This window comes from Hyaena hyaena, unplaced genomic scaffold (genome assembly GCF_003009895.1).
Source record: "Hyaena hyaena isolate Hyena2069 unplaced genomic scaffold, ASM300989v1 scaffold_1049, whole genome shotgun sequence".
Lineage (NCBI taxonomy): Eukaryota > Metazoa > Chordata > Mammalia > Carnivora > Hyaenidae > Hyaena > Hyaena hyaena.
In genome coordinates this window covers 51,186-59,846 of record NW_024081682.1, presented here as the reverse complement: position 1 = coordinate 59,846, position 8,661 = coordinate 51,186, and the positions used below count along the sequence as shown (strand labels likewise).

The 8,661-nt window shown below is 36.2% G+C and overlaps 1 non-coding gene across 1 annotated transcript; it reads left to right on the top strand.

The window, feature by feature from the left end:
• The first annotated feature begins 5,827 nt into the window (after positions 1 to 5,827).
• LOC120223828 lies at positions 5,828 to 5,934 on the top strand. Its single transcript, XR_005526376.1, has one exon. It is a non-coding gene; the product is annotated as a U6 spliceosomal RNA (small nuclear RNA).
• Positions 5,935 to 8,661: the final 2,727 nt, after the last annotated feature.

Sequence of the window (8,661 nt, the reverse complement as noted above, 5' to 3'; positions counted from 1 at the left end):
TATGAAAACAAATGCTGTTTCATAAAATTTAATTAGTAATATATGCAGTAAAAACAAACAAATCATAGTGTACAGCTTGATGGGTTTTCACAAATCACGTATGTAACCAGAGTGCCAGCAGACTTCCATGCCACTTTTATTCAGAGTAAACACTCCTGAATTTAACACAATAGGCTATTTTTCATAGGCTCAATTTAGTAATGGAACACTGCATACTGTTTCTGGCTTTCTTCTCTGAACACTATTTAAGATTCTATCACACTGTTGTATGTAGTTTAATTCATGGAGTTATATTGTTATATAATATTAAATTTTGTGAATTTATCGCAATTTATATACCCTTCCTACAGTTTATGATAAGTTAGGTTGTTTCCAATTTTTAACTATTACAAATAGTGCAGCTATAAACATCATGTGCATATATTTTTAAAGCATATACACAATTCTTTTAGGTATATACTAGTAGTCAAATTGCTACATTATTAGCCATATTTATCATTAGAAACTCTCATAGTGGTTTTAACAACTTACATTCCTAAGTTGTGCATGAGGGTTCTGATTGATGCACATTTTCACCAACATTTGGCATTTTTAAAATCTAATTTTGGTTTTAATTGGATTTCCCTACTAACTAATTAAATTCAATACTTCTTCATGTGTTTACTGATAATTTGATCTTTTTTTTTAAGTAACTGGACTATTTGAGTATTTTGCCCATTTGTGTATTGGTTGTCCACCAGTTTCTTAACAATTTGGAAATGTTAATATAGTTTGGGCATGAGTTCCTTGCTGGAAATAGGTCTTAAAAACAACTTACCTCAATGGTTGCTTTGCCTTTTCACTTGCTTAAATGTGTCCTCTGATTAAAAGATAAATTGAACTATGTTAAAATTAAATCATTTTTAATAGCCTACTTGAGTCCTACTTAAAAAATCTGTGCTATACAATGTCAAAAAGATGTTCTGTTGTTATTTTCCTAAGAATTTATGTTTTACATTTTGATTTTCAATTTTTGTAAAAGTGCTTTTATGTATGGTATGTATGTATGTAGGTATGGTACGTATGTAGGTATGGTATTATGTATGGTATTATGTATGTATGTACATATATATGGTATGATTACATAGGATTAGTTTTTCCCCATGTGAATACACAAAAAGATATTTTTAGGGGCACCTGGGTGGCTCAGTCAGTTAAGTGGATGACTTCAGCTCAGGTCATGATCTCACAGTTTGTGCGTTCAATCCCACATCAGGTTCTGTGCTGACAGCTCAGAGCCTAGAGCCTGCTTCGGATTCTGTATCTCTCTCTCTGACCCTCCCCCTCTCACACTCTATCTCTCTCTCTCACACACACAAATAAACATCAAAAAGATATTTTTAAAAAACACCATTCTTTCTCCACAACACTGTAGTGTTATCTTCGATATAAATCAGGTGACTATATATGTATTAGGCAGTTTTTCATTTCTTTATACTTTTGCTTTTGTTTATCTGATTGGTTAATTGATTTACCTGATTTTAATGCCACAATATCTTAATTACTATAATTTTATACGCGGCCCAAACATCTAATCCAGCTTGTTGTTCAAAATCACTTGATTTTCCTAGTTCCTTTGCATTCCCATATGATTTTTTTATAATCACCTCATTAATTTGCACACAAAAACTCCAGTAAAAATTTTTGCTTAAAATTGGATATTTGCAATTTTACTATCAAATTGGGGAGCATTGATCATTTTTAAAAACTTAAACTTCTATTCCATGAGCATGGTCTATTTTGGTCTTTTAAAATTTCTTTCAATAATATCTTATGGTTTTCAGTGTAAAGATCTTTTATACCTATCATTGGATATACTTGGGGGTATTTGATATTCTTATGGCACTTTAATGCCATTTTATTAACTGTAATTTTCCAATTATTTATCAGTAATATCCACAAGTGAAATTGATTTTTATATTTACCTTATATTTGATGACCTTATTAAATCTGTTCATTGAAATTAAAGTGTCAGTACAGTATTTTCATTTTTCTATATAGAAAATCATGTATGTTGCAAATCAAGTTTTTTGGTTCTTTTTAATTCTTGTACATTTTCATTATTTTGTGGTGGAGAGCTAGGACTTTTAGTTCATGACTACATCCATGTTTTATTCTAGTTTTTAAGAATACAACTATAAACTTTCATTATCAAGTATGCTGTTTGTTGTAATAGATAGCATTATCAGATTTTAAAAGTTCTCATCAAAATCCTGCCACTTGTAACAACATAAATGAATCCTGTGGGCACTATGCTAAGTGAAGTAAGTCAGACAGAGAAAGACAAATACTGTATGTCTCAGTTATACATGGAATCTAAAAACGTTGAACCCCTAAAACAGAGTAGGTTGGTGGTTTCCAGGTTTTGGGGAAGTAAAGGAAATGAAAATGCTGGTTAAAGGGCACAAAACTCTCAGTATAAGATGAATGAATTCTGGGGATCTGATGTACAGCCTGGTGAATGTAGGTAAAAACAAACAAACAAACAAACAAACAAAAATACTATATTACATACTTGAAATTTGCCAACGGAATAGATCTTAAATGTTCTCACCACACTCACATACGCCAAATGGTAACTATATGAGATGATGGATATGTTAACTAACCTTACTATGGTAATCATTTCAAAGTATATACTTATGTCAAATCATCATGTTGTACTTATACCTTTAACTTACACAATGGTATATGTCAATTATATGTCAATAAAGCTGGTGGGAAATGTTCCTTTCTATTCCTAATTTGTTAATGGTTTCCTTTTAATCATTAACAGATGTAAATTTTTTATTTAAAGCTTTGTCTGCCATCAATTTATATTTTCTTTCTTGCACCCCTCCCCCGCCATACTGTTATGAATAGCCTCCACTGAATTTCCACTATGAAGCCAACCTTGCATTTCTGGAATTGCAATGTATTAACCTAGTCATACATCACTGTTGATTTTCAAAACAATGACTCAACAACAACAACAGCAATGTCTAGATGTAATCTATTTCAAGGTCCTCCCCCTGGAGAAGATACACACTTTCTTTCAGCTCTTCTTCTTTCTGTCCATTCTAGCACCTATATAATAATAGTCAAATTTTTATTGCTCACTTTGGGTCCGGTATTCCTCTGTTTAATCTACATCCAATATTAATACATTTCATTCTCACGGGAAAATTCCTATCTCTATTTTACAGATGAGGTCATGTAACATGCCCAAATTCACCGCAGACTGAGCTTTGTTCCTGGCAGTATGGTTTTAGAGCTGGTGTCGTCAATAACTACTATACTGCTAGACTGTGTCTTTCAGCTACACTCACCTCAAAATTTCTTTCTATTTAACATGAGAACAACTATAGAGAGTTCCTTTTTATTCCATTTTTTAACAACTTACTTAAGATTATCAATAAGATTTCCTGATTTCCAAACTCATTAGGGTTTCTTATACACTGGATTCATTTGTAACTCTCCTCAATCATATTTAGTACCATATCTTCTCGAGAAAGTCTAGGTGTGATCAGACTTCTGAATTGTTTCATGCTTAAAAGTGTGTATCTTTGTTTTCACATTTGTAAACAGCACTGTAAGATATATCAATCCATTTACCCCTCCTCCTTTTTTGCACAAACCTGTATCAAACATTCAAATTCTAGAAGCTTTTATCATTTTCTCTCATTTTGTCATTTTGAAACTTCACAATATATTAATGGATGCATCTTTTAAAATTCATCCTACTTATTAGAACTTTTCATCCTGAGGAGTTATAACTTATTTAATGCGGAGACATTTTCTTTCATTGCTTTGAGGATTTCAACTATATGTGTGATGTTCTTAAAGCTTCAGGTTTACTTAACAATTTTATAACAACATTCGAGGCATTTACCAGAGAAAAGAAATCCTCCATGATTCTGTCACCCAAATATCATTACTGTGTGATCATCTCTTATAGCTCTGTCTACGGTACTTTTAAATAATTTAAATCACTTTATGTTTAATGTTATATTTTGTTTTTATCTCATTGCATTATAATTTTTAACATATTGTAGGGCATTAATAACCATTTAAAGGCTTATTATATTCCATTAAATTGTCAAAACTTTCTTACTCTGCATAAAACAAAATTCTGATAAGACAATCACTTCTTCCATTAGGATTACAAGTGACTTGATAAACCACACCTCTCCCTACTAAACTTGACTTGAGTTTATAGCCAATTAAGAAATATACATTGGTTTAAGACAGATCAAAATGGAAATATTAACTTTAAAACTTATAAAATTAAGTTAAAAAGATCACTTTAACTAACTGCTAGGGCATTTCACCTGTGCACTTGTACAAGGTCCTGATGGTGCCATTGACACTTTTAAATTATTAATCATATTGAGAAAGTAGCAGATTATAGAGCCAATAGATTATAGAACCAATCCTGCTAGTAGTCATAGCCAGGTTTTCTAGACCTTGGAATGACCTTTAAATCTAGACCTTGGAATGACCTCTAAAAAGGAATATGCAGAGCTGACATCTGCTTATCAGCTGGAATGGGATCATTCCCTCACACCCATCAAGTCCCAAATCAGAAACGGGGAGAGAGAGGCCTCCCCGCAAACTTCTAGATGTGTTTACCACAAGGGAGCTAGTAAAGAGTGTCACTGCTCTATCTCACTGCTTTATGAGCTATATTATAGCTTCCTAGGAGGACAATTTTTCTCTTATGACTTCAAATATGTGAAGAGTAGTTGATGGATAAGAACTTAGACTGATTCAGGATTCTAACACACATGAAACTGGATCAATAGGCTTATTTAGGGAGAACAGAAGGTTAATCTATTTTAAAGTTAAGAGTTACTGAAAAATGGAATCTGATGACTTGAGATGTCCAATGGACATCTGATGACTTGAGTTCTGTACCAAAGAAATATTCACCAGGGAATGACTAGATAAATATCAACTAAGAAGAGGTCTTTAGGGAGTGGAAAATACTACTTATGAGAGATTAAAACAAAAACCAAACCTTCCTTTGTGATTTATTTGGTTTCCTTCTTCAAGGGATGACTTATAATATCCACTATTGTGAGATATTTTTTCCTGTAGCTTTAGGCTTAATTTTAAATACTCTTTAAACACTCAATACAGCTCTCAAGCTATGGTTTTATCCATATTCAAATGTATTTTAGAATTAAAGTCTCTGAGGCACATGGGTGGCTCAGTTGGGGTTCATGAGTTGAAGCCCCATGGCAGGCTCTGTGCTGACAGCTCAGAGCCTGGATCCTGCTTCAGATTCTATGTCTTGGGACACCTGGGTGGCTCAGTCAGTTAAGCATCTGACTTCAGCTCAGGTCATGATCTTGCAGTCTGTGAGTTTGAGCCCTGCATCTGGCTCTGTGCTGACGGCTCAGAGCCTGAAGCCTTTTTCAGACTGTGTCTCCTTCTCTCTCTGTCCTTTCCATGCTCACACTCGGTCTCTGTCTCTCTCAAAAATAAGTAAACATTAAAAAATTAAAAAAAAAATTCTATGTTTCCCTCTCCCTGCCCCTCCCTCACCTGCAACTCTGTCCTCTCTCTCTTCAAGAATAAGCATTAAAAATTTTTTCAAATTATATATATGCAATATACATGTATAACTTTATACTGGATATATAATAAGAAGCTATTAAGCATGTCCTACTACTAGTCACTGGGCTGAAATTTAAATTGTGTATGCAACATCTTACTCAGTCCTATTAGACTGTAATACCATTTTACAGAAAAGGAAACTGAGCCTTAGATAAATTAATCATTGTATTCAAAATTACCCAGTTGAGTGCTCGCTTCGGCAGCACATATACTAAAATTGGAACGATACAGAGAAGATTAGCATGGCCCTTGCGCAAGGATGACATGCAAATTCGTGAAGCGTTAAAATTTTTTTTTTTAACCCAAGGGATTTTTTTTTACCCAAGGGATACAGAAATGCTGATGCATAGGAGCACATGTACCCCAATGTTCATAGCAGCACTCTCCACAATAGCTAAAACATGAAAAGAGCCTAAGTGTCCATGAACAGATGAATGGATCAAGAAGATGTGGTTTATCTATACCATGGAATACTACATGGCAATGAGAAACAATGAAATCTGGCCATGTGTAGCAACATGGATGGACCTTGAGGGTGTTATGCTGAGCGAAGTAAGTCAGGCAGAGAAGGACAAATATCATATGTTTGCACGTATAGGATTAGGAGGAACTTGACGGAGGAACAAGGGGGAGAAGAAGGGCGGAAATGGTGGGGGAAAGGGAGAGAGGCAAACCATGAGAGACTCTTGAATGCTGACAAAAACTGAGGACTGATGGATGTGGGGGGGCTGGGGGGGATGGGCATGGAGGAGGGCACTTGTGGGGATGAGCACTGGGTGTTATGTGGAAACTAATTTGACAATAAACTATTTGTAAAAAAAAATAAAAATAAATAAAAAAAAGAAATAAAAAAACAAAAAAACCCCCACAAAATTACCCAGTTGATAAAGTTCTGATCTGTTTCAAACTCATGCCCATCTTATTTTATTTTTTAATTTTTTTAATGTTTTTTATTTATTTCTAGGACAGAGAGAGAGAGACAGCGTGAGCAAGGGAGGGTCAGAGAGAGAGGGAGTCACAGATTGAAACAGGCTCCAGGCTCTGAGCTGGCAGTCAGCACAGAGCCCGACGCGGGGCTCGAACCCACGAACCGCGAGATCATGACCTAAGCGAAAGTCGGACGCTTAACCAACTAAGCCACCCAGGCGCCCCATGCCCATCTTATTTTAGAACTAGGATTAACCACCACAATATATAGTATCTAACAAGTCCTATTATTTTTGTCTTAGGTTTACACATTAAAGGTATTAAACATATTGCCATTTCCCCACCAATGTGGCAAAGCTGTCATTAGAAAGGTCATTACTTAATATTCACTATGGCAAATGAAATGTCACATGTGACATGTTGAGGTAGGACATCCCATTTAATCATCACACCAATCCTGTGAGATGCACTGAGTTTGTTAGTCTTAACATGGATGAAACAAAGTGTCAGGGAGGTGAAACAATCTGCCTAAGAACCAGGACTCAGGCAACTTGGCAGAGGAATAGCCATAGGACCAGCCATGTAGAATCACACTAAGGCTTCAAATCAGGATGAAAGTGCTGAAAAGTGACTTGCTTCCTTGCATATTTACTTCACCTTATTAAATCATGATCTCAGTGACTTGTCATTTTTGTCCCTGGGTTTTCTATCTCAGCCTTTCAACTGGTCCACAAGCCCCATGGGCAGCACTCGCTACAAAGGGAGAAAAGCCCTGTTCCTAGCAGGTTGGCCATCTTTCATCAGTGTCTCACTCAAAGGACCCATCTCTCTTCTCCATTCTCATGTGCTGAAATGCTGGTCTAAGAAATTGCAAAGCTGTGCCTTATTCTTACACACATAGGAATGTTGAGGGACCATCTCCATCTTCTCTGTTTCAATATAGGAGGATTTTTCAATGAAGTCACTTTTCCTTTCAACTTTCTAATTTCGCTGAGCAAGTCTACATGGAGTCTTTGAGTTAAAATTACTTGCTCTCCCTTCTTTCTATAGCACTGCATAGTATAAAACAGATTCCCTAACACTGGAGTCTATACTTGAGATTATTAAACAGATGATTATTTTAAATTAACAGCTTGTACTTTACTTTTGCTGGAGGAAAACGCCACAGAAGATTAAGACTGCTGGGTTTGACATTCAATTCCTGTTCCTAGGGTTAATGACCAGTTTCCTCAAACTACAAAACCTTAACATTTCACTTCTTCATCATAGAGTGCATGGACTTATATAAATGCAGGGGAGGGATTTCACAGTCCCAGAATGAAGCTATTGGTACTGTTTATTATACAATTTATACCTGCTGCACCTCTTTCCATCCAGGGGGAGAGAACTGTTTAAGAGCCCCGTCAAAACTCCAGGTGTGTCAAAGGCTCCTGCTAACAGCAGGGGCAGTCTTTATAGCATTTCCTCAAGACTGCTTCAGATCACTTTTCAGTGTGTAAAACTGGATTTTCATTAATGGCACTAATGACATGCTAATGGGGATAGGGCAGCACACCCAATGCCAGAGACGCAGTAAGTGAGGCTGAAAACAGGCCAGTTTGAGCTTTTGTAAGACAAAATACTGTAGGGTGTTGATACGTTGCATTTTTTCTCAAATACCTGGCAGGCCCAGGGCCTACTTGTTAAATGGATAGCCTTTGAGGCCAAGCAGGAATAGATCTAGTTACAGTTTTTCACACAAGGACAAAACAAGGAGACAGAAAAAGCTCAGGGTTCAGACATTTGCAAGCTGCAGCTGTTTTCCGTAGCAGGGCACTCTGAAGACTTATGAGCTGACACATTACCCTGGACATTACCATGTGTTGACCTCCCTGCTCTGTCTCCTCCCTGGAGTGGTGTTCAAGGCTACTGTTTGTCACAAGGGCCACTGAAGACCATATCAAAGCAGCAGCCCCATCACAACTGTCACTTTTAAAATATACACAATCTGCTCTAACTGGAAATGTAGAAGAGCAAATCTGGGTTTCCGGCCTTTCCTCCAGGGAGCTCAGGTGATCAGTAGTTCCTGATTCTTAAAACAACTCCTTGTGGTGG